Source organism: Vulpes lagopus, chromosome 8 (assembly GCF_018345385.1).
Source record: "Vulpes lagopus strain Blue_001 chromosome 8, ASM1834538v1, whole genome shotgun sequence".
NCBI lineage: Eukaryota > Metazoa > Chordata > Mammalia > Carnivora > Canidae > Vulpes > Vulpes lagopus.
The window spans coordinates 125,322,292-125,349,020 of NC_054831.1; the positions used below are offsets into that span (position 1 = coordinate 125,322,292).

At 40.8% G+C, this 26,729-nt stretch overlaps 1 protein-coding gene and 1 non-coding gene across 4 annotated transcripts in view; both read left to right on the plus strand.

Moving 5' to 3' along the window:
* Nucleotides 1–795: 795 nt before the first annotated feature.
* The window catches only part of LUZP1 (leucine zipper protein 1), a 90,202-nt gene continuing 64,268 nt past the window's right edge, over nt 796–26,729 (plus strand). The window contains exon 1 of one of the 3 annotated variants that reach the window (XM_041765222.1): nt 796–891. The gene's annotated coding sequence lies outside the window, so the exon portion shown is untranslated. Of the gene's footprint in view, nt 892–20,189; nt 20,637–26,729 lie in introns of those variants that run through there. The other 2 variants (XM_041765226.1, XM_041765223.1) reach the window with 2 other exon arrangements.
* On the plus strand, nt 13,808–13,885 carry LOC121498379. Its single transcript, XR_005989758.1, has one exon.

A 26,729-nucleotide genomic window follows, 5' to 3' on the forward strand; every position in this document is an offset into this window, starting at 1 on the left:
AGACCAGACCAGGCCAGGGTTTTGGCCCTTATTCCATAGGCAATAAGGAGTTTACACAAGAGATGTCTCAAGAGACCAGCTATGCTGCTATAGTCTGAGGGGTAGCCACTCTCAGCGCATCTGTGTCCTGGCTTGTGAATGCAGCTCTGTGCCAGGACGTGGGAGGGCATCCGTGGGGAGTGTGTCTGTGGCTGTGTCCTGTACCATACTGGCTGTGGGTTTTGGGGTCCCTTCAAAGGCCCCCCTCCCCACTTCTCTGGGCCGTTGGTACCTTGGGAACTGTGTCATAGAATTATTGGAGGGACTTTTGAGATCATCTGGTCATCACTCCTTCCCATCTTAAAGAAGGTAAAAGCGAGAAACATAAAGGGGAAAAGACTTGTCTAAGGTCACACCATGAATGAATAGCAGAGCTGGGGACTGGAACCCATGCCTCCACATTGAAGGCCTTTTCCACAATTGCTGAGTATCATAAATAGTATTCGTTGAGTGATTACTCAATACCAGGCTCTGGGCTAAACACCTTTACGTGGATTATCTCATTTAATCCTCCCCCCCACCCCGTTACCCCACCCCCCGCCAGGAGTGCCCCTTTTGAAAGCAGGACATCTTTCTTATCTGTCATTTCGATTTCACACCGCGCCTAGCACAGGACCCAGGCACTTAGGCAAGCAGTAAAAACTTGGCAAAATCCAAGTCCTGGGAAGGAGGAAAAGAACGGAGGGGGCGGGGCTGATAGGCAGCCCCGCCCCCACGACAGGCCCCGCCCCCGGGGCTGACGTCACCATCTGGCCCCGCCCCTCATTGTCAGTCCCGGGGAGCCCGAGGAGGCGCCGGCCGCCGGGAGCGGAGCGCTGGACCCCTCCGCGGGCGGGAGCGCGGGCCGCCGAGGTGAGGGGTCGGCGGGGAGGCGGCGGGCGCGCGGCGCGGGGGGCTGGGGGGGCTGGGGCGGCCGGAGGGGGCGGCCGGAGGGGCAGCCTGCCCGGGCAAGGGGTCGGGGCACCCAGGGGCGCCAGGGCAGGACCGGCGGGCGCACCCCGGGGAGGGCTGGGGGGGGGCGGGTATGGAGTTGAGGCGGGGGAGGGGGGCGGCCTTGGCGAGGAATTTCGGGGAAAGGGCTCGGAAGGGGAGACCTTCTGGGGCGAGACCTTGAGAAATTTTTTGGAGTTGGAAATTCTTCTTTTGGAGGGGGAGGGAAGGTTCTGCGAGAGTTCTGGTGGGAGTGAGGCTCCGGGGCAGGGAGCCGAGGGGACGTTTTCGGGAGGGGGAGGGCGGGGGGGAGTTTCGGGTCGAGTTTGGGGTCCGGCGTGGGGGGGGGCGGGGAGGGGGCTGCGCGGGGCCCGCGGGCACCCGGGGAGGAAGGAAGTGATCTTACAGGAAGAGCCCGGGAGCTCCCGAGGAGGAGGAGGAGGAGGAGGGGGGGGGAGGGAGGGTCGGCCGGGCTGCGGGAGCGGGCTGCGGGGGCGCGGGCCGGGGGAGGGGGAGGGGTCCCGCCGCCGCCGCCGCCGCCGCCGCCGCCGCCGCCGCCGCCGCCGCCGCCGCCGCCGCCGCCGCCGCCGCCGCCGCCGCAGCTGTCGGCCCGCCGCGCCGGCCCGCGTCCCGGCCGATGCTGGCCTCGCAGCCAGACCGCTGGGCCGGGAAGGAATTCGAGGCATTCGCTTTGTTTAAGTTGCCAGTAGACAGTCCTTAGGACTAATTAATGGTGGAATCTGCAGGGGGACGCGCGCGAGCCGGGCCGGGCCGCCCCCCGCCCCCGCCCCGCCGCGGTGAACTTTCCGCCGCCCGCCGCCCCGCGCCCTCCCCGCGCCCCCCCGCGCCGGGAAGGAGCCATGGCTGCCCGGAGCGCAGGAGTGAAGCGCGGCCGCGGGGGCCGTGGCCTCGGGCTGCGGAGGCTGCCTGCTGCGGGGGAGCCGGCCTCCCGGGCGGCCGGGCTGCGGGTTCGGAGCCCGCGGGGGAGCCCGCAGACGTGCCTGCGGTTTCTCTGAATGACCTTGGAGAGGAGGCTCTGCGAGCCCAGAAAGACCGTCTTGCTTTGGAGCATCTGTTTCTCCGTCGCGTCAGCCCCTTTCCTAACCCTGCAGAGCTTGTTGTGGCTTGTTTCGGAAATGCCGAGACCAGTGCTCACACTTGAGGGTGGGAGAAGGGAAGAAGGGAAGAGACCGGGCGCCCCCCCCCCCCCCCCGCTCCTCTTCCATCCTGCCCCCCTCCAGCCCCCCCATCCACAGCCCAACAGAAAACCAGCCCTGCAGTGTAATCTCCAGAAAGCCAGGGATTGCTTGCAGATTCTCCGTCACACCTCCCTTCGCTGACTCGAATGACCTTGGGGAAAAGAATTGTGTGCTTCGGAGCTCCTGGTTGCCTTATCTGTTGATTGGGGAGAAAATATTCTCTGGACCTCCCTGCCTTTTGGGGACGTTTGCAGAGGTGTTTTTTTTTTTTTTTTTTTTTTGTTCAGGGCATTTTAAGGACTGCTGCAGTTCTGGCCTATAAGGAGCTGGACTCGTGTTGGGGGAACTCAGATCACCTAGTAAGATTTTATTAGATTAGGAAGGGAGGGAGAGGTTTGGATTTTAGGAGGGTATCTCCCTTTGGAGAATCTGTACGGTATGTTCCAGATTGTTTTGTCACCTTGTGTGCAGCTTTGGTAGCATTCGTGTGGTTAAATTAAGTAACTCCCATAGAAAAATTCTTCTGTCAGAAATAATTATTTTTGCTCAGGATTCCCCTTGGGGCAGATTAAGGTTTTGCTCAATTTACTCAGAAGAATTTTCCAGGTTTCTAAAATTAAATCCCTTTTCTAAACATAGTAACTAAAGTTTGAAAAACTGGAAATAGTGGGCTGGGGAAGGGAGTTGAGTATGAACAAGGCAGCAAGTACAGGTTCATTGTTGTACTGTGATTACTAACAGGGATTATGAATTAGCCTCGATTAATAGGCATTTTCTTACTCCTGAATAATTTAAGACCAAGAAAGGGAGCTTAATTTTGGTGAGTTGCCTACTCTGTGCCCAGTAGTTGTGCTCGGTGGTGTATATCTCATAGAGTTTTCACAACAATACTGTGAGGTCGTAATTGGCCTCCCTGCTTCGCATATGGGCAAACTGAAGGTCAGAAGGTAAAGTGACTGCCCCAGGTTTACACATACAGGATGGTAAGAGGTGGAGCTGGAATTCAAACCCAGTCTGTGAGGTCCTTGGTTATCTCCCATTATGCACACTGCATTAATTTCTAGGCCTTTAACTCAGCCACTGGCTCACCTTGGACCGTAGAATAAGCCAATTAGGTCCTTTCCCCAGGAGTATTGCCTTCTTTTTCTTCCAGCAATGCTGTCAGTATGCTATTGAGATGTTTTTGTGCTAGTGGTGTGTCCTATATACTGTAGATGTGTATATTGTGTGTGTGTATATATATATATTTATTTATCTATATATCCCCCCCCACCATGGAAGCATTTGTGTTGAAATGCAGAGTACTTGGGTGATCATAGATTTCACTTATATAATGGAAGATTTGGATAGCTAATGGTCCTTCCACTGTAGAGGCCATAATTAGGGTGACATTCATAATCAGAAGCTGAACCATTTTTCATGTAATACTGGCTTTTTGGGATAGTGTCAGCTTATAAGTAAAGCACATTAGTTACAGGTAGGACACAGTCAAGCTGAAAGATTTGGTATAAACTTTGAAGCACATAATAGATGCTCAGTAAATACTTGCTGAAGAAATACACTCTTTTTTTTTATTATTTCTTATTATTGTTTTTTTTTAAAGATTTTATTTATCCATGAGAGACACAGGCAGAGGGAAAAGCAGGCCCCATGCAGGGAGTCCGATGCTGGACTTGATTCTGGGTCTCCAGGATCACGCCCTGAGCCGAAGGCAGTGCTAAACCTCTGAGCCACCCGGGCTGCCCTCACTCTTTTTAAAAAATCAGCTTTATTAAGGTATAAATTACATGCAGTAAAATTCATCCATTTTAAGTGTGCAGTTTGATGAGCTTTGACAGATGTACACAGTTGTGTAATCACGACTGCCACCTTTTGTTTAAACTTTTTTTTTTTTCTTAAGGTATTGGTTAGCAAAGTAATTTCTGGCAATGTTACGAAGTTTCTGTGTTCCCTAATTCAAACTGTTGAGATCAGAGTGAGTTAGTACGCTAACTCTGTAGGAAATAGGGAAACCTTAGGTATTTATTGATGAGGTGCATGAGAAGAATAAGATAGGTAGAGATAGGGATATACTTGGCAGATCGGGGGAAAGAAATTCATGAGGAACCAGGTTTTCATTTTAGGACAGGGCTGTCGTTGGCGGAGGGTGGGTGGGGGGGTTGCGGGGGTGGTGGTGGTGGAATTACCCAAAGATTTATTAAGGAGTTGAACTTTTATTTTTGTTTCCTTTTTGAAATGGTATCTCCTGAAATATAAAACTTCAGCATCTTTGGCTATCCCTGGGAAGTGCTTTACCCAGTGTAGTTCAAATAATGCTTAAGGGTGGGGATGCTGTAAAATAACTAAAGGCCTTGCCCTTCCACCTGGGACAGAATATCCTTAATGCTTATCTCTAACTTGTTTTAGCTAATATCCTACAAAGGCAATACATCAGGTAGAAATTGTCTCTTTCTCAGAAGACGTAAGATTATTGTTTCCTTCTCATAATTTCTTTTAAAGAATTATTTATTTATCTATTTATCTATTTATTTATTTAGAATTATTTATTCATTTGAGAGGGGGAGAGAGAGAGATTGGGGGTGGGTAAAGGGAGAAAAGCAAGACTCTGTGCTGAGCCCTACATGGGAGTAAATCTCACCACCCCGAGATCATGACCTGAGCCAAAATAGAGTCAGATGCTTAACCAACTGAGCCACCCAGGTGCCCCTCCTTCTTATAATTTCTTAGGTCACTGAACCTGTCCCAATCTGCTATAGCTCAAGTCTGTCTTTGAAAAAGTTTGAAAGCTCTGTTGCCACTTCTAGACCAGTCTTGTGTTATTTTTTTAAAGATTTTATTTAGAGAGCGAGTGAGTGTGAGTGGGGGTGAGAGGGCAGAGGGAAAGGGGGGAGAGAAAGTCTCAGGCGGCTCCTCTGCTAGTCGTATGGCTTAATCTCAGGACCCCTGAGGTCATGACCTGAGCCTAAATGAAGAGTTGGATGCCTAAAACCACTGAGCCACCCAAATGCCCCTGGAAGCAGCCCCATTTGTATCTCTTACTCTTCATTTCTCATTATACATTCTGTTTCTACATGTTGACTGTTTTATATGTCTTCTCTCCCATATGTCTTCTCTCCCATCTGTCAGTCTTGAGAATGGAAACTCATCAGCCATGGGCCTTTCATATATCATTAGGAAATAATAATTAAATTGAAATACTGGTGTACCAACTCAACATTTTGGGTGATGATAGGGAGAAAAATAATAACTCTGTGCAGTAGTTATTATCCTCTTTATACATGAGGAAGCTGAGCTCAGAGCAGTTACTCCCAGAGCCAGTGAGGGGCAGAGACGGTTGATTTGAGCTCAGATGTGATTGGTGCTCAAGTTTGGGATCAGTTTCATCACACTCTCTATATTAGGGCTGGGGGAGCAAGGGAAGAGCTTGGAAATACCATATTAAAATATAAGCCGAAACCTAACAAGCATTACAAATCTTTTAGACTTCTTAATTTCTAGAGATTCATTTATAGTTCATTCTTTATTGCAAAACTCTCTTCCTAGATTTTGCATTCTTTAGGAACATGGTACATGGTATATTCACTGGCTATTTGACTTACCCCTTCCCCTATTGTCCATGTATCTAAAAGTTTCCATTAAGTTAATCTGTCAATTAGGACACGTTTGGGTGTGCTGTTCTATTTCCATTTTATCTGTACAGAGTAATCTTTTAAAAATGTTATTAAAAATTGAATTTTTAAAAATTACATCTTTTTATTGAAGTATTATATATATATAATATATTAAGAGTACAGTTTGATCATTTTTTTTCCCACAAACTGAATATATCTGTGGAACCAGTACGTAGATCAAGAAACAATATTACTCATGCTCAGAAGCCCCCCACCGAGTTACTTTCCAGTTCCTGCCTCCCTTCCCCACCTCCCTGGGATGATTTCTAAAAGCAGGTGTTAATTTTTCTTGTTTTGTTTTTTTTGTAAAAATGGAATCATACAGCAGATATTTTTTTGGGTCTGGTTCTGTTTATTCAACAGTATGTTTGTGAGTATGCAAAAACTTTAAAAGATTTTGTTTAGGGCTTGGAATAAAATCCAAATTCAAACTCTTTATCATGGCCTATGATGTCTTCTAAAGCTTGGCCCCACCTACTTTCCAGCTTCACCTTATACCAAGCTTGTTGTCCATTATGCTTTAGTCATACCAGCTTCTTATTTATCCTTAAGCTGTTTCCTACCACAGGGCCTTTTCACGTGTGGCTCTCTTCCTTGAATGCGCTTTCCCCTGTCCTTGCCTGGCTGCCTCCTTCAAGCCTCAGCATGTGTATCAGAGATACTTTCCCTCCTCATCTTATATTGCTGATCCTTTTCCGTTATTCCCTGTTTCTGGCATCTGTTGCCTCCCTGCATAGCACCTATTACAACTTGTAATGATATATCTGCTTGCATGATTATTATCTGCCTTCCCCACTAGACTTTACAAGAGTGGGGAACTCATCTATTTTGTTTACCTAGTATCTGACACAATGACTGACATGTAGTAAGTATTTAATAAATATTTAATGACCACATTCCCAATTCGGCTCCTTTGTTCCTGGTATCTTTTGTCTTTTTCTTCTCTTACACTGTTTAAACTTTTCCGTCTTCCAAGGCTCGGCTCAATTCCCCTCTATGAAGTCTGTGCTGACTTTGCAGTAGTAAATCTTTCTTCTCTAAAATTTTGACATTTATTGCTGATACTCCTCATGTTCTTGGCAAGTCACACTAGCATGTATCTTATCTACCTCATTGGATCAAAAGCTTTTTTTTTTTTTTTTTTTTTGCCAGCACCCCTTATATTCTTGGTTAATTACACTAGTTTATATCTTTACCTAATTTGATCAGAAGCCTCTTCATCAGAAGCTAAGTTGTTTTAGCTGATAACTCCCCTCAATCCCTTTCACTGAGCTTTGCACATAGTAGGCCGTTAGTAGAATTTTTGATGATTAATCATAATGCTACTTATGTATAGGTAGCAATTTTAATTTCTTTTTTTTAAATATTTATTTATTTATTTATTTATGATAGACTCAGAGAGAGGGAGAGAGAGAGAGAGAGGCAGAGACACAGAGGGAGAAGCAGGCTCCATGCCGGGAGCCCGACGTGGGACTCGATCCCGGGACTCCAGGATCGCGCCCTGGGCCAAAGGCAGGCGCCAAACCGCTGAGCCACCCAGGGATCCCCGCAATTTTAATTTCTTAGGCTTATTAACATGGACTCTTTTTATTAGAATTCTGCTTGGTGTTTTCTCTGATCCAAAGGTTGGGAGTGCCCCAGCTGCTTCAGGTGATACAACAATTATCAGGGTGTGAAGGTACAGGAGTCCAGTCCTGGTACCACAAAACAGATACTCCTTTGGAATTTGTTACTGGCAAAGAACTAACTATGCACAGTTCTTTCTTAGGTGCTTATTCAGTGCTTGTCTAATGGTCTCAGATTGGAGTTATTAACTGAAATGAGAGACTAGGTGATACATGATTTGAACTATTTTGTTGAATAACATTTTATTTTGATGTCAACAATGAAAATTCCAAGCCAATTAACACTACTTTCTCTGACTTGCCAGTGAGCTCTCTCAGTATTGATTCTTCCTTTTTTATTAAAGGCAGAAGAACATATGTACTAGTGTCGTATATATTTACTTTAATGTATATATTTAAGCCAATTTAAATGCAGATTTAAATTCGTTGTAACTGGGATGATTTAACTTAATATACAAATGGCACAATTGAGTGATAAATGTAAAACCTTTTTTAAGAGGTGCCTAATATGTATTTTAAAACAATGATAATTTTGACTTTTTTAAAATTAAAAATAGTTTTTTTAAGTAAACTGCACCTAACATGGGCCTCAAACTCATGACCAGGGCATCAAGAATTGCATGCTGTTGGGGGATCCCTGGGTGGCTCAGCAGTTTAACACCTGCTTTTGGCCCAGGGCGTGATCCTGGAGTCCCGGGATCGAGTCCTATGTCGGGCTCCCTGCATGGAGCCTGCTTCTCCCTCTGCCTGTGTCTGCCTTTCTTTCTCTCTATGTCTGTCGTGAATAAATAAATAAAATCTTCAAAAAAAAAAAAAAAAAAAAGAGTTGCATGCTCTTGCATGACTGAGTCAGCCAGGTGCCCCATTTTTACTTTTCTGACGGGATTATATTAGAAGATTGTTGGGTGATTTAGTAATTGCTTTTATGGAAATAAAGGAATTATACTTAAGGAAGTTTCCGAGAGACATTGGAGTAATTTTGTTCATAATTGCTCCTAATCTTTATTTTTCCTTTTAACAACTTTATGAAAGTAGCCTATTAGCTTTTTGCCCTTTTTATCTCAACTAGGTCAAAATAAAAAGTATAAATAGAATGCATTTATATTTCAGACGAGCACTGGACTTCAATAATGAAATTTTCTTTTAAAATGTGAGACAAATGATAAACTATGGGGAATTCATTATAAAAAGTGACTTTCAGAATGGATTACAAAGTTATTAATATGTCCTCATCCCAGTCTCCTACACGTTACACATTCACAAAAGAATTGTTCATAACATGGGCTTCTAGGCATTGGGAGATCTTGAGAGTATGTTTCTGAATCACTCAGTTTTATTCAAGTAAACTTTTATTAAATGTGATTTATTCTGATTCTTTGACAATTGTTTATTTGTGTCATATTCTCATTTTTTGGCTAACTTGGTTAAATATCACTTTACCTTATAAGGTTGGTTAAAACTATACAGTTCCAGTTCTGTAGCTTCAATTTTTCCATCTTATTGATGGAAGAGTGATTGTGAGGATTAAATGATTTACTGTACAGAAACATTTAGGTCATAATACCTGGTACATAGTAAATTCAGTCATTATTTCAGTTTTACATTTTTGTTTACCCAAAGAATAGAAGAAAAATTTCCTGTTTTTATTTTATGTGCTGCCGAAGTGAGCAACTGTTTTTATTTTAAAATTCATGCGATTTAGTCTAAAATCAGATAACGTCTTTGTATAATGGGCAGACTGGAAGAAACTCAAGAATTTTTAAAAGCTTAATTTTAATTTAATGATTTCTGATGAAGCTAAGTAAATTAGTCATTGACTAATTTCCTTTTCTTTTTAAAAATATTTTATTTATTTATTCGTGAGAGATAGAGGCAGAGACACAGGCAGAGGGAGAAGCAGGCTCTCTGCAGGGAGCCCAATGTGGGACTCGATCCCAGGACCCCAGAATCATGACCTGAGCCAAAGGCAGACGCTCAACCACTGAGACACCCACAGGCCCCTATTAATTTCCTTTTCTTGAATGACTCATCCTTAGCTCATATGTTGGCTATGTGGTTGTAATTGGTACAAGGGAGAGAGAATTTTTGGATGTTCTAGCCAGCTCTTCATCACTTAAAGAGAGACCCTACAACTGGAAATTGAGACTATTGGTAAGGTAATATGTGAGAATACTTCAAACCATTAAAATTTTTGAAATTTATATGAAAATCATTGAAAAATATTAAATCTGGTTATAGAATTTTGGGATAGTGATATTAATATTGTTAGCCATTTACTTTTGCTTATTCTAGGTAAAGACCTCAAGTAATTTTACAACATTTGTTATAATATTTGTCAGGTACTATTTTAAGCATTTTGTGTTCATTATTTCATTTACTCGCTCATTTAACAAATATTTATTGAGTGCCTGCCATGTGTCAAGCACATAATCTCATTTAATTGTCACCACACCCATGAAATAGATACATTGTTTATTATTTTAGTCCCATTTCACAGATTAAGAACTGGGGTATAGACAAGCTGTGTATCTTGTCCAGTGCCACAAAGCTGTCAAGGGTTAGATTTGGAATTTAAAAAAAATTTTGAATAACAGCTGCTGAAATCTTGGCATAAATTACTTCTGTGCCAGATTTTTTTTTTTTCCTTTAGGAGAAGGATGTTAACAAATTTTGAAGTATGTGCTAAATAGGTTACAGTGCAGGTACTTAGAGCAGGATGTGTTAGGTTTAGGTGAGCTAAGCTGGGATAATTTCCTGTCTTAGCCTAAATCCATCTCTTTAAGCAACCAACAAAAGAACAAAAGACAACTTGAAAGTTCCTTCTTTTGAAGAATTCCAGTTTACCCAAACCAGTGTGAACCAAATGTAAATTTTCAAGAAGAATGGATATAAATAACTGTATTAAACACTGTTCCTTCAGAGGCAGAAGTACGTTAGTTTAATTGTTCAAATTAAACAACTTCGGTTATTATCCACAGTATCATTTTGCTGCTTTTACATAGATCTGGTATGATATTTCAGACTTCCACTTTTGCTTAACTGTGGTTTTATGGTCATCTCTGAGGAGTATCCATAGGGTAATGTGACTGCCTTTTTTTTTTTTTTAAATAAAGATATTATTTATTTATTTGAGAGAGAGAGAACAGAAGGAGAAAGAGGGAGAAGCAGACTCCCCACTGAGCAGAGAGCCTGACATGGTGCTCCACCCCAGGACTGTGAGATCACGACCCCAGCCAAAGGCAGATGTTTAATCGGCTGAGCCACCCATGTGCCCCGTGACTGCTTTTTAATAACAAGTATCAGAAGTTTCCAAAATGGGAAATAATTATATATTTATTTTAATGAGATTTCCAAACTGTAGAATGTTTGCTGTACTTCTTTTGAATTTGCCTTTAGAGCATATTGCACATTCTTAATCCTGGTAAGTCTTCATTTTGGGGGAGTTATATTTAACTTTTGGAGATAAATCTGGTGAATGAATTGAGTAATCAGTATGGTTTTTGGTCACAAATGAGATAATTCTAAGGTGGAGACTAGGAATTTTGTGTGTAAGGCTCGTCTTTGGGAACCTACAAATAGAGTTTCAAAAAGTTTTTGAGGGAATCCCTGGGTGGCTCAGCGGTTTAGCGCCTGCCTTTGGCCCAGGGCGTGATCCTGGAGTCCCGGGATCGAGTCCCACATCAGGCTCCCTGCATGGAGCCTGCTTCTCCCTCTGCCTGTGTCTCTGCCTCTCTCTCTCTGTGTCTTTCACGAATAAATAAATAAATAAAAATCTTAAAAACAAAAACACACACACACACACACACACACACACAAAACCCAAAAGGTTTTGAGCCTTGGTGGCATTGCTAGAAAGAGAGTCTTGCTTCTTGACTCGAATAACAACACTTATTTTGAGCCTCTATAAATAAAAATCATTGCTTGAATATAACTTGTTTAACTTGTATTCTTGATGGAGTTGAAATTCTCTGTCATGGAAGTATTATTTTGTATTAATATCAATCTTATTTATAGCCTTTAAGAGACAGTTTTTTAAAAAGGAAAAGAACATTTTTAATCTGGAGAGGCAAATATATATAGGAACAGATTTGAACTCATTATAATTAAGAGGTGAAATGTATTTTCCTGACCCACTTACCCAGGCATTATGCGTGTGGGCTTTCTGTGGAGGCCCAAGAGTTCAGATAGGAAAATGGTACCATCCACCTGGGTCTGACAGTATATCCTGTTTCTAAAAGTAAAGAAATCCCTGGTTTTATCCAGTTTCAAGTTAACTGGTTAAGTTAAATGCTAAGCAAGATAAATGTAGTTAATTTTTGGCTCTTTAAAACCCTGCAACAGCTTTATCACAAATGTGTGTCTTCATAATTACCTGGGGGTATTTATCTTATTTAGGCTATCTTGGTGATTTGTATATAGTATCAGTGAATAAGCAGAATTAGAATTGAAAATTTTCTACAGATTCTTAGTCATTGAGGACAAATAATAAAACCTAATGTTATTGACTATGTGCCAGCTGCTGTATTTCAGTTCTTTTTATATCTTTATTTAATCTTCCTCTCAGCAATCCCTTGGAGTAGATACTATTATTATCCCCATTAATAGAAGAAAAATCCTTAAGATAGGAGATCAGTATGCCTAAAGTCAACACCGCCAGTGAATGCCAAGCTAGGATTTGACTCTAGAGCTTGCTACTGAACATTACGATGAGCACATGATGACTTTATGAACTGTGTGCATTTAAGATCATTCTTCCCTGAGTAAGGGAGGTCAACACTGGCTTATGTTCCCTAGGGTAGGAAGAATGTCATTTTTGAATATTGATAGATTTAATATGTATTAAAGATCTTTAAAATGGAAGACAACATGTTCCAGAAATACAAAAGCTGATTGAATATGATACATACTACAGAGGTGGTTTAGGCTGTTTGTGTAACATGTAGTGGTGGCTAGTAGGCTTTTATCAGGAATACCAGTTGGCTTTTTTTTTTTTTTTTTAAGATTTAGTTATTTATTTGATTTATTTGGGAGGGGGCGGGAGGCAGAGGGAGGGTATCTTTAAGCGGACTCCTCTTGGAGTGCACGGAACCTGAGGCAGGGCTTGATCCCAGGATTCCTGAGACCTTGATCTGAGCTGAAACCAAGAGTTGGCTCTCAACTGACTGAGCCACCCAGACACCCCAGGAATACCAGTTTTTATGTTTTCTGCTACAGCTGTGCTGGTGTACAGTATGAGATATTCTTAATATAATTTGATAAAATTAGATACATTCCAACATATGCTTAAATTTTTTTTTTTTTTTTTTTTTTGGTAGGAACTCGAGGACTGGTGATTATGTTAGACTTGTTTTAAAACTAGATCCCATGGTGATTTGAAAGAGACTTATCAGGATCATAAAGAAGTATGATAAAAAAACAGATGGCTTGGTAGTGAGGCAGTTAATGGAGCAGGGAGAAATAATAAAGCAATGGAGGGATAAAATTTCAGATAATAAAAGGCAAGAGGAGTGGGATTAAGGCAGAAATAGAAGTAGGTGGCTGTTCATTAATTGGGTACAGTCAAGGAGACAGCAGAGAATCTTTAGGGAGGAGAGGTGGAGAGGAACAAGGAACACTGGCTTCATTTGCGTATTTGGTCAGTTTCGCATCAAATTTGAAAGCCAATAATTTAGTCAATTCTATTCAATTTATACTATCTGTTATATATTTAATCCAGGGTTAATTAATGTAGACAAAGCAAAAAGACAAGAGAAGTGCCATATTTAGCCCTTGTTCCAAGGAATTTAACATTCTGATGTACCTGGTTTTTGAAATGGTTCCATGGCAATATTGGACAATATGTAAATGCCAAAAGGGGTGATACTGACTGGTGATTTCTGGGGCTTGGATTTGATATCTTGGATTTGATAAACTATTCATATTTCAAAATAACTTTTTTTTTCCCAAGTAAGGACACAAAAATGAAAAAAAAAACTTTTCATCTAATACCACTGTTTCAGAAAAGATGGAACATTTAAAAACAGATATGAAAGGGTATCATCTTAGATGAAGATCTTTATATTGAATAATTTAACCTTATGGAAAATGCCACTGAATCTGTGGTACAGTGGTAGTTACTCTAGGAGGTCTGTTATGCTACTAAATTATGTCAGATACTGATGTTAGTGTGGGCTAAAGTGATCTGTGAGATCTTCATGGAGGCAGGTAGACTAGAGTTTTACAATGATGAATGGATAGGATGTGAATAGACAGGAAGGAAGGGATGGTTTTCCAGGCCAGAGCAGCAAAAGAACAAAGATACTGAGATTCGAATAAACTTGTATTATTGATTGGGCTTAAGAATACTTGTCTGCTCCACCCTTGAGGATCATTGTTGGGGCTTCCACGAGTTGGCAGCCTTGTCTTCCTGCCTCAGACATCTGTAGTTGCTGGGAGCCTCCACTTGGTCTATATACCAGGCATGCCGACCCCACAGCCAGACTAGGATCTGAAGTGGTAACACCGTGCGTGGGGCCTCTGGCTCTCCTTGGATAGTGTCAGGCTCTCATGAGCTGATCCTGGCCTGTGTTGCTTCAAAAGTGGCTTGGCCCCCTGCCTGCCCCATAGGCAACACCTAACAAATAAACACACCTAAACAGGTAGTCATCTACCACAAAGATGCCTGTGAGTGAGTGGGGCCTCTCACCTCCTACTCTCCTACTAAACAACTACTCTGGTCCCAGGGGATATCACTGAGGAGCAGAGAGGGTATCCAAAAATGGGGACTTCTGTTGTAGAAGGGGTGTTCGAGGCCACTTAACTCAAGGAGGATCACCATTTTTCCCTGCCTCAATTAGCTTAGCAGCTCTATCCATCCACTGAGAGCTGTGTCTCCTGCATAGGGTCCCATGCAGGATTGTGAAGCATGGGGTGTTGAGGAGCCATGAGTGGGTGGTGAAGAAGGAGCGCTGCAGGCATCAGGGTAAGGAGATCAGACCTGATACTTAGTACTCCAGCCCCAAATCCAAGCCCTGCTTCTGAGCAATTCGCTAGCTATATCTAACTGGACAGCTTATGCTCCACACGGTTGCAGGTGGGAAGTTTTCTGTGTTGAAGTGCCTACTTCGTCAACTGACAAAATAATGTTTAGAAAATTTTTCAAGTTCTAACAGTTTTTTACAAACGAGTTCTGAAAGCATCTTATTTTGTTCTAAAAACAATAAACCACTTTCTGTGGAACTGGCGGGTGGGGTGGGGGGGGGGGAGGAATGCTCGTCTGCTCCAATAATAGAGTTTAGATTATGGACTAGGAGGAGATAAGATTAGTGACGTAATGCTTGGATTATGAACAGTCTTGAACATTATGCTAAGGAATTTGGACTTGATCTTTCTACCATTTAGGAACCACTGAAGGTTTATAGAGGTAAGTCATGGCTAACTGTAGTATTCTAGACTGATTAATCAGGAGGTGTTATATAGATTACTGGAAAGCAGGCCAGTGAAGGGTTTTTGTAGAAGCTCAGGTGTGCATACTATTAGGATCTGAATTTAGGGAGTTAAAAAAAAAAAGGAATATATTAGAAGTTTTGAAGAAGGAAGAGATAGGAGTTGATGTGGAGAAAGAAAGGTAACTAAGATTATGAGATTGGTAAAACGGGGCTATTTGTGATGCTTTTTTTTTTTTTTTTAATTTATTTATGATAGTCACAGAGAGAGAGAGGCAGATACACAGGCAGAGGGAGAAGCAGGCTCCATGCACCGGGAGCCCGACGTGGGATTTGATCCCGGGTCTCCAGGATTGTGCCCTGGGCCAAAGGCAGGCGCCAAACTGCTGCACCACCCAGGGATCCCTCTATTTGTGATACTAATTAATGGTAGTTGGAGAAGGGGATAGAGGAGATAGCCTTTTTGCCTCAATTCTCTGCTAAATATTATTCCATATCCACATACTTTTGATACCATTTACTAATTTATTAAAGATTTTATTTTAGAGAGTGCGAGCAGAGAGAGGGAGAGAATCTCAAGCAGACTCTAAGCTGAGCTTGGAACCAGATGTGGGGCCCTATCTCATGACCCTGAGATCGTGGCCTGAGCCAAAACCAAGAATTGGGTGCTTAACTGAGCCACCCAGGCACCCCAAAACACCATTTACTTGAGATATGTTGAGAGTCTCTAAAATTGCCTTGGGATTGAAGTGGAAGTTAGAAGATTTCTTTTATTTTGGAAACACTAGTTTGGAAAAAATATACATATAGTACATTTCAAACCATTATATATACATTGAATAAATTATTAGTTCTAGAAATGTTACCCTAATTAATATTGTTGGTTAGATGAATTATCAAGTGTGGAGGAATTTTTGGAATGCATTGGTTACTTTAGAATTTTTTCATTTAGTGGAATTTGTCCTGTATACATTAACAACACCGTGTGGTAATATGCTGGTTCACCTTGGATGGTTTGATTTATCATGATAGAGTTAAAATAGTCTCCCAGTTTTTGTCATTGCAGCATGTATGGTAGAACATATTATCTATCATTCCATTAGCGTTTACCATGTAGCAGGTACCTGATGTCTCCTAACTCTTTAATATTTAAAACTGGCTCATGAAATAGGTATTGTTACTCCTACTTTAGGGAGTGGGGAGACTGAAGCTCATGGGGAGGGTTCAAGAAATGTCCCTGGGGAGGGGGAGCAGTAGAATTAGGGTTCTCTATCACCATGATACAAAGTCCATGTTCTTTCTCCTACTCTATCCTTGGATTAGAGGTCATAAGAATAGGAATAAAGAGAGGGGAAGAGATAATTGCTTAAGTGGTAATTCAGATCAGTAAAGTGCTACCCATGTATTAACTGGTATCTAGCCTTTTCCATCCTGTCTGTTGTGTGCAGGAGTGGGGCGGAGGGCTTCAAAGACCAAATATGATCTAGTCCTAGTTCTAGTCAGGGACAGATAGTCCTAGTGTCTAGTCAGGACACTTATCTTTTGGATAATGTCCCTCACATCTTTTTGTAGAGCTCTCAACATATCCTTCATAAAAATAAATGTCCAATTCATAAAACAAACACACTGGTGACACGCAGCTCAACAAATTGCTAGTCTGGCAAATGACATCTAAGGAAATTTTAGGGACTAGCTTCTGGGAAAGTGGGAGTGAAGGTCATTCTGCTTGAAGGTGTAGTTGGTGCTGGACACTAGCTGACGTTGGTAACTGTCACTTATTTTTGGGCATGTGCCTTCATTCTCCTCATCATTCACAACTTTAAAAGTTCTTAGCTTTTCTTCATGTGTGCTGTTGATAATTTCTTCAGTGTTCTTTCAGTATTGTAAACCTCAGCCCTACCGCTCTCAGCCTCATTGCTCTTGTTCCTTTACCAGCTGCTTATATTGGGTCTGGTAGTACCTGTGCACAAATGTGAGCAAAGTCCTAGGTTCTTCATTTTTTTCTCCCAACATTTCTTCCATCTCCTAATACACAACTGAAAACAAGTTTTTTTCCTCTAATGAATGTTGTTATATTTGTATTTTTGATGGTTGAGTACTTTGTTACTCTTTGGACAGGGGAGCAGTTAATATATCTAGGCCTACACTGTCCCTTTTAGACCATTTTTTGCCATTTTTGCATGGCTTCTGATTTTTCGGAGCCCCTACCATTTGCTTCTCTGTTTTCTTTTTCTTTTCTTTTTTTTAATTAATTAATTTATTTATGATAGTCACAGAGAGAGAGAGAGAGAGAGGCAGAGACACAGGCAGAGGGAGAAGCAGGCTCCATGCACCGGGAGCCCGATGTGGGATTCGATCCCGGGTCTCCAGGATCGCGCCCTGGGCCAAAGGCAGGCGCCAAACCGCTGCGCCACCCAGGGATCCCCTGCTTCTCTGTTTTCATTGTGTTTGGTGACTTTCAGGATCCTCATGGATCACTTTTCTTCACCATCCCATTCCCTAGTATGCACTTTGTCTAGTACCTCACACTTATTCCTGTCTGTCCTGCATCTGTAGATTGCATCCCATGCACTCTTTATTGAGTCCTTCCTTTGAGATTAGGAATACACTGAGGTCTTTTCTATCCTAAATAAATGAAATCCCTCTGCCTTTCTATCAGAGTTATTGCCCTATATTTTTCTTTTATTCAGACATCTAAAAACAGCATTCTCTATGCAGGCTTTCCTTTCATACTCCTTATTCTTTAACACCCTTTCCTGTCTTGTTTCTGACTCTTAACACTTGACTGTAAATGCCCTTTCAAAAGACCTAGTGTCCATATATTCAGTCATTTTCAAAGCCTTTGTCTTCCTTAATCTCTTGTCAATATTTAAACTATTGATCATCTTCTTCCTTGAACTTCTGTTCTTTGGCTTGGAGTTAAAAATATGTGTGTTTGGCCCCATTGAGCCTAGTAAGGCCATTTTACCTGGAACTTGGCTGGTTGTTGGACTCTGGTGTTCGTCTTGGGGCCTGTACTGACTAGCAGAGAAGGGGTGGAGTAGGTTGGCACTGTGCATCTCATAGTGCTCTGTACCCTGTGGACTTTTAAGTAAATAATTGATTTGACTTGCTAGTCTTCCTGTTCTCTCTCTCTCTTCCTCTCTCCCTAATCCTGCTATGGCTTGTTTGTAAAATTGGATTGCCCACTTCTGCTCTTGACTCTGGTTAAATACTATACTACATAAAAGCAGACTTTTCTTTTTTAGAGCAGACTTTTGGAAAGAGTGATATGAACTAAATCTTTGGGTAAATGCATGTAAGATTTGAAATGTTCCAGAAAATTTGGGAAAGTTTAATGAATGTTAGTTAAGTGTCCTTAACAAGAAAATTTTCATGTCTTCTCTTTTATTTTAATATTTTCACGGAAGTCTGTTTCTGGAGGGAAAAAAAAGCCACATCAGATTCTATCACAGCAAAAATAATTATACTGAGAATCTCAGTATAATAGATTTTCTAAGCCCCACTTATTTTCAGGAGTATTTGCCATAATAACACGGTACTGTGACAGTTCCCTGGAGTTTGTTGTTAGGATTTTGACCTGAATTTGCCAAGACAGTTTCAGAAAGTTGCTGAGATAGATGGGAAGTAGTGGCGTGAGCAAATGTGGGTTAGGCTAATACAGATATAGTAGTAGAGCAAAGTTTTGAGATGACAAGATTTTTTGAGAAGGAAACAGTATTGAGTAATGCTATTTTTGTTGTTGTTTGCTGTGTTAAATGGTCATGGAAGCCTTGTGTCCCAAGAACTTTTTTGTCCTTAGAGATTTGAGTCATTCTCTGTTCTCAGATGTTTATCACCTTCCTGTACAGGAAATGGAATTATTCAGCCCAGAGAGGTGATAAAGAGCTTTGGACTAAGTGAGTCTGGAGGTTCTGGTTCAGTTTTTGTCATTATTTAGCTACATGTGCAAGTCACTTTATTCTTAGGCCTTCAGATTTGTCAAATGAGGTGAAGTAAATTTCTGAGACGATACTACCATTTTAATTTGAGGTGTTTGATAAAAAGCCATTCACAGTGACTCTCAGTTTACCAATTAGTCAGAAATGTGATAATTTGTATTGAGGCAAGTTTGTGACAATTTATATTAAGAGATGAGAGTTTGTAGTATGTTGTTTGACATGTAAGTAACACAGTGGAGTTGTATCTTCAAAATATAGAATAGGGCACCTGGGTGGCGCAGTCTGTTTAAGCATCTGCCTTTGGCTTGGGTCATGATCCTGGGGTCCTAATGCGGGATTGAGCCCCGCATTAGGCTCCTTGCTCAGCAGGGAGTCTGCTGCTTCCTCTGCCCCTGCCCCCTGCTTGTGCTAGCTTGCTCTCTCTCTCACGCTCACTTTTTCTCTCAAATTAAAAAAAAAATCAAAATGGTAGAAGCTTACATCCCCAGCAGTGTTACATGGATAATAAATTTACTAGAAAATATTGAACAATGGAGATGCTGAAATGTGAAATCCAATACGTATGCCTATTTCAAATGTTGTGACAGCTTTGAAGCAAATTTTTTAAGTGTGCGTTTTTATGGAAAATAGGTAAAATGGCAGAGTGAAATATTAACAATAGTAGCTAATGACATTTGGTTAGCACTTCTATATGCCAGCTACGTTCCTCAGATGATTTTATAACGCATTTAATCCTTCCTTAAATCATTCTGTGTGGCTGCTATCCCTGTTCTACACTTGAGGACACTGAAACATCGTTAAGTAACTTGCCCATACTGCTATTAAGTAACATATTGTCACATGTATGACTAGGTCTGTGTGACTCCAAAGTCTGTCCCACACCATGTTTATCTGTTGCATGCTAACTTCAGAGTACATACAGATGAAGGTATATGGTGGTGAGGACAAAGTAGAATTCAGATATTGAATGTTTAACTAGGTTATTGTGTTTGCTTCCTTAAGCCATGAGCTATAATATTCTAACATAATTTTCATTACACATTACAATTATGTTAGTTTAGTAACATCACTTACATTTGCTGACTGATGTGTCTGGAGTTTGAATTCCAGCTCTAACATGTGATTTTTGGGTAAACTTGGGAAAGGAACTCTACCTCTTTGTGCCTCAGTTTACTTGTCTGAAAAATGGGGTTAGTATCTGCCTCCTAGTGTAGTGAGAAATAAATGAATTGATGCAAAGGACTTAGAATAACACGAACTAAACATATAATAAATGCTGGCTATTGTAATGCTTTTAACTATTCCAAGTACCTTAAATACCATTTTCTTCAAATAGCATTCCTATGCAAGAGGTAGGGTCTAGAATCTAGTATATTTAGTCCCATTTTACAAATAGGAAATCCATGAAGCAACTTGTCTTAAAGACAGGAGAGCAAAATTACATGGAATTAAATTGAAAAGGTTAGCTAACCCCAGTTTGAAAGAGGAAAAAAACATGGTTTGGGATGAGTGTCATATAATAGTCACCTCTTGTATATAAGTAGGACAAGCCTGTGGTGTTTGGAACGGGAAGATCATTCCCAGATACTCATTTCTTTTTCTAGTCCCTGATTCCCTTCCTGCTGTTAGAGGGGGATGTTGCTGTGTCATTCCTGTGTCCTGTTGTAGCCATCTAGCGAGCTGAGAAACAACATTCGAAGGGTATCGGATTCTCTGGGAACTGAGAAAACAGCTTACCTTTTCTATGTAGAAAAAAAAGGTAAACCGAGTGGGAGGCGTGATCTACCAGTAGGAGCTGTGCTGTCATGTGAGTTGTTTTATGTATTTAACTCTTGAACTGCTTCAGCTGAATCCCACTCTTTAGTCGTGTGTTGGTTTCCTGCAGTTAATGTTTAGAGGCATTTTTTAGGATTTAAGTGCTTCTAGTTTTCTAGTTGTTGTTGTTTTTTTTTTTAACAGCTTCATGCGGCTTGATCTAGCTCAGCTGTCAGCACTTGATTTTGCTGCAGTATATACTGCATAATCTCTGCATTGCTGTAACCAGATCTTGGTAAGACTTGCCTTTCCATTCCTGATGAAAAGATTTCTTTGCATGTCTCCCTGGGGCTAGTCTGCTTTAGCACTGGAGGCTCTTCCTACTCTTTGGAAAAACCTAAAAAGAGTTTTTCAGAAATGACCTTGTGTTGGGTTTTTCTCTTGGCTAGGATTTCTCCAGCTAACAACGGTTGGCTTTCCCTTAGCTCTAACACATAGGAACAATGTCTTCAGCAAATGTATATTGTACCTGCTGTGCAAGAGACTAGTTACTGGAAATGCAGAATATAAAAATTGAAGCATATTGAACTAGACTGAATGATGATTAGTGATAGATGAAGTGGTATATCAAGGGGACGAGATCATGCAGACCTAGATTTAATTCCCAGTTCTGCCTTTTATTCCCAGTGTGACTCTGGGCAAATTTAACTTTCATGAATTTCAGTTTTCTCCTGTATAGATGAGAAGTACTAATAATACCTAGTTCTTAGGCTTGTTTTAAGGATTGATGGAGAGAATAAATTGATGACAGTGAACAGAATGCATGATACAGTACTGTAAAATGTTACTAACCTTCCTGCAGTTGATTGAGTTCCTTGCTAAAATTGGGATATTAGTACTGAGCTCAGGTTTGATGTAAAGATGAAATGAGAGGAGATAGATAGCTGGCACATAGATGTTACATATGCAGAAGAGAACTGGAGCAACTGCAATGCTGGAGGCAGTATTTCTTTGGAAGAGACAAATTAAAATAGTACCCAAGTCGTACCAACTCCTGCAGCCAGTCAGTGCTGTTTCAGCAGTCTGTGTTACTCTTGCTGTGCTGAGCTAAATATGTGCGTTTCCAATTGTATTTTGCCCATGATTCAATACTGCCCCTATTTTTAAACACATAATCATGTTCTTCTCATTCTGAGATTAACTTAAATTTTACCATGAAGCTCCACTTCAGAAAAAGGATTTGTTCCATTTCTTTTTTTTCTTTATGATGGTCTCAGAGAGAGGCAGAGATACAGGCAGAGGTTAGAAGCAGGTTCCCTGTGGGGAGCCTGATGTGGAACTCGATTGCAGGACCCCTGGATCACAGGATTTGTCCCATCTCTAAAAGCCATTATGTTGCTTAGCATGGACCAATACATAGTAGTTTTTCTGCCTGGAGAGAGGTGCTGTTCTGTTCCTTCTTAAGATCTCATGTAGATCTATGAAACTTTTCGTAACTCATTAAAAATCCGCTCCTTCTGTGCTTCTGTTCTTGTTGTAGTACATTTTCTGGAACACTTGTGCCCTTACCACATTGTTGTAATTATCTGTTTACTTTTGTCGGCTTATAATATGAATATCATAAGAACAGAGTATTTTCTCTGTATTCTTTATAGCACATGCCTGGTTCGGTAAGTAATGAATCCAGACTTTGATGCATTGACTTTCTATTGGTATTTTTCTACCCAAAAAGGTATGAGTGAGAAGTTCACTTTGGTGTCTCTGTGTGTGTTTTAAAATCAGCAGGGATTTCAGCTCAGATCATGATCTCAGGGTTGTAAGATTGAGCCTTGTGTGGGACTGTGTGCTCAGTGGCAGTCTGCTTGAGATTCTCTCTCCCTCTGTCCTCTCCCCCTCCCCCCCCCCGCTTTCTGGCACTCTCTCTCTAAAATAAATAAATAAATCTTTAAAATAAAATGAACAAAAATATATATTGATATGATTTACATACCAGAAAATTCACAAGCATCACCATTATTTAATTTCAGACTTTTGTTTGTTTGTTTGTTTACCCCAAACAAAACCTCCATACCATTAGCAGTGATTCTCCATTCTCTTTTACCTCTAGTTCCTAGCAACCATAATCCATTTTCTGTCTCTCTCTGTGGACTTGCCTATTCTGGACATTTTGTGTAAATGGAAATCATACAATATGTAGACTGTTGTGTCTGGCTTCTTTCACTTACCACAGTGTCTTCAAGGTTCATCTGTGTTGTAGCATGTATCAGTACTTCATTTTTAGGGCTGAATAGTATCCCATTGTATGAATGTACCACATTTTGCTTATTCATCGGTTGAAAGACACTTGGGTTGTTTCCACTTTGGGGCTATTATGAATAAAGATTGCTGTACAAGTTTACGTCAAGTTTTCATTGCTTTCAGATATATTTTCAGATATTCCTAGAATAGAATTGCTGGGTTAGATGATAACTTTAACTTTTTGAGTAACTACCAGATTTTTCTCACAGCATCTGTCTGCATCATTTTGCATTCCTACCAGCAATGTATGTGGGTTCCAATTTCTCCACATCCTCACAACCTTTGGTATTGTCCTTTTTGATGATAGCTATACTTGTGGGTATGAAGTGGTATCACGTGGTGGTTTTGATTTGCACTGCCCTAATGACTAATGATGATGGAGCATCTTTTCGTGTGCTTATTGGCCATTGGTATATATTTCTTTGGAGAAATTCCTATGTAAATCCTTTGCATTTATTTATTTATTTATTTATTTATTATTCATTCATTCATTCATTCATTCATTCATTCATTCATTCATAGAGAGAGGCAGAGTCACAGGCAGAGGGAGAAGCAGGCTCCATGCAGGGAGCCTGACGGACTCGATCCCGGGTCCCCAAGATCACACCCTAGGCTGCAGGCGGCGCTAAACCACTGTGCCACCGGGACTGCCCTCCTTTGCCATTATTAAAATTGTTTATCTTTTTGTTGAATTATAAGAGTTCTCTGTATATTTTGGATACTAGTTTCTTGTTAGATAATATGATTTGCAGATATTTTCTCCAAATTTTTGGATCTTTTTTAGTCTAGAATCTGCATGATATTGTAGACCTAATGCCCTAAAAGAACATATGTTGATTAAAGGGATTGCCATGTTACAGGTAGCACTGAAGTTATACAGTTCTTGAGGCCTTGGGTTATAAGAAAGATAGTGAACATTCAACTGTCAACCAGGGAAATTTGGGTTTAGTCCTAGCATTGCCACAGCCGGATAGTATGACCTTGGGCGTATAATGTAATTCTCAGTTTTTTTCCCCCATAAAGTGAACAGTTTAGACTAGGTAGTTTTTAAGGTCACCACTAACGCTGTTTGAGTTGATAAGGTCTTTGGGGACACATGTTATAGGTTAAGATTATACTGTGTCATTTGTTCTTAATATAAAACTTGTGTACATGCTGTTACTTTTGCTAGAAAACTTTTTTTTTTGTCTTCAATCAAGAACCCTGTCTTTCTTTAAAACTAGTCATAGTAAATTCTGACCAACTCCAGTCATATGAATAAATCTGGGTTTTTATTAAAGAACTTATAGGTAAAAGAGACCTTTATAATTCTTTTAATCTGATGTTCTCTATTACAAGTGAGGAGTTAGAGGCATAAAAAAGTTAGGGTTATTGATTTAATGTTGCATTTGCTGGGTGTCTGACTCAGGCCGTATAAACTAGTTTGTGGCAGAATTGATGAAAACTGAGATTGCCTGGACTTCGAGTTCACTATTTCTAGTATAGCACTTTGCCATGGATTATTAAATTAGAATCTAGTTAAGAAGTAGTATCAGGAATTTGCCAGTGTTTCAGCTAAGGGATACAATAACTTGCCTCCAAATTCTGATTTTTAATTAATATATGGTATTAAATGGGATTGACATATATTTGTTACATATTTTAGGTATAAGTTGGTGGTTAGTTTTAGTTTTAAATCTTTCTCTTGTTCATGGCCTGTTTTCAGCCTTAGGGAGTTATATGCAGCTCTAAGGTCTCCAGTTGACCGACTCCCTGTGATTTATTATAACAATTCCATTCCAGCACCATTGGTGTTAGAGTCTCCCAGCCCATGGTTTCTCTGGTCACTGACTACTGATGAAAATGATTTATATTGGCACTCTGCCTGTTCCTAACCACCTTTTCCTGTTAATGTGGTTTTCCCAATTTTTTAGTGGAATATGCAACTTCAGTAGAATCACAAATACAATTCTCTTGAAAATCTCAACCTAACCTCGCCGCATAAATAGGTACTAGCATGGGCTGCTAGAATTTTTTTGAGTAGGAGCGTAGTGTATTCCCAAGGAGTACACAGTTGTTTATCTGTAATTTCAAAATGCAAAAGCACTTAAAAATGAAAAACATAGGGACGTCTGGGTGGCTCAGCAGTTGAGCATCTGCCTTCGGGTCACAGGATCCAGGATCGAGTCCCACATGGGGCTCCCTGTGGGAAGCCTGCTTCTCCCTCTCCCTGTGTCTCTGCCTCTTTCTTTCTGTGTCTCTTCTGAATACATAAATAAATCTTTTAAAAAAATGAAAAACATGGTATACTTCATTGCAAAATCTGAACTGAAGTGAGGCTATTTATGATTATTTATTCTACTTAGTATGAGTATTCATATTTTATATATATTTAAGTAAGCTTTACCCCCAATATGGGGGCTCAAACTCATGACTCTGAGATCAAGAGTATTGATCTCAGATCAAGAGTTATGCTCTACTGACTGAGCCAGCCAGGCATCCCATGATTATTCATATATTTAAGTTGTGGAAATATTGATGTGTTTGCCTACAGGGTATTGTCCTAATCTCTATTATATTATCTTTCCAAAATCTAAGAAATTCTGAATTCCAAAATATATTTAGGGCAAAACAGGGACTCTTGATCTGTATTTGTTGTTGTTGTTGTTTTAAATATTTTATTTATTAATGAGAGACACACACAGAGAGAGGCAGAGACACAGGCAGAGGGGAGAAGCAGGAGTCTGCTGTGTGGGAGATCCTGGGTCTCCAGGATCATACCCTGGGCTGAAGGCGGCGCCAAACCTCTGGGCCATCGGGGCTGCCCTGTATTTGTTGTTGATAGTTTCTTTGTTACATGGATTCTTCTTGAAATAAACCCCAAGGGGTTGCCTTCCTTGGGCAGCTAATTTCCACTACTGTTCTGTGTTTTTCCAAAGAACATTGCTGTACCACCTGAATATTCATTAATATTGGGGAAGGAGTTTTCTCTTTTTAAAAGAGAGTTGAGAATTCTTTATGGTTTCTTTTTTTTTTTATCTCCTCAATGATTTTTTTTGAAAATTTCTAAACTTACTAAACAACTGAGTGAGTAGTAGTATGAATACTCATGTACCTTTCCCTATATCAGTGGTTCTCAAGGGTTATTTACATATCTCTGGGGGTCCCCAAGACCCTTTAAGGGAATCTGCAAGGTCAGAACTATTTTCATAATAATACTAAGACGTCATTTGCCTTTTTCACTTTGGTGATACTTGTACTGACGATGTAAAAGTGATCAGTGGTGGATAAAGCTGTTAGTGCCTTAGCACAAATCAAGATAGTGGTATCAAATTGTAGTAGTAATAGTTCTGTTTGTGACATACTTGGAGTAAAAACAACAAATGCCGGTTTCATTTAAGAATGTTTTTGTTGAGGGATCCCTGGGTGGCGCAGCGGTTTGGCGCCTGCCTTTGGCCCAGGGCGCGATCCTGGAGACCCTGGATCGGGTCCCCCGTCGGGCTCCCGGTGCATGGAGTCTGCTTCTCCTTCTGCCTGTGTCTCTGCCTCTCTCTCTCTCTGTGTGACTATCATAAATAAATAAAAATTAAAAAAAAAAAAAGAATGTTTTTGTTGGGGGTGCCTGGGTGGCTCAGTTGGTTAAGTGTCTGCCCATTCGGCTCAGGTGTTGGGAAGCCTGCTTCTCCCTCTCCCTTTGCCATTCCACTTGATTGTGTTCTCTGGTTCTCTCTACCTCTCTGGCAAATAAATAATCTTTTTTTTTTTTTTTTTAAGAATGTTCTTGATGAAGCAGTAAAAATTATTAATTTTATTAAATTATTTTTTAGTACACATATACATCTTTTTAATACTCCGTGTGTTGAAATGG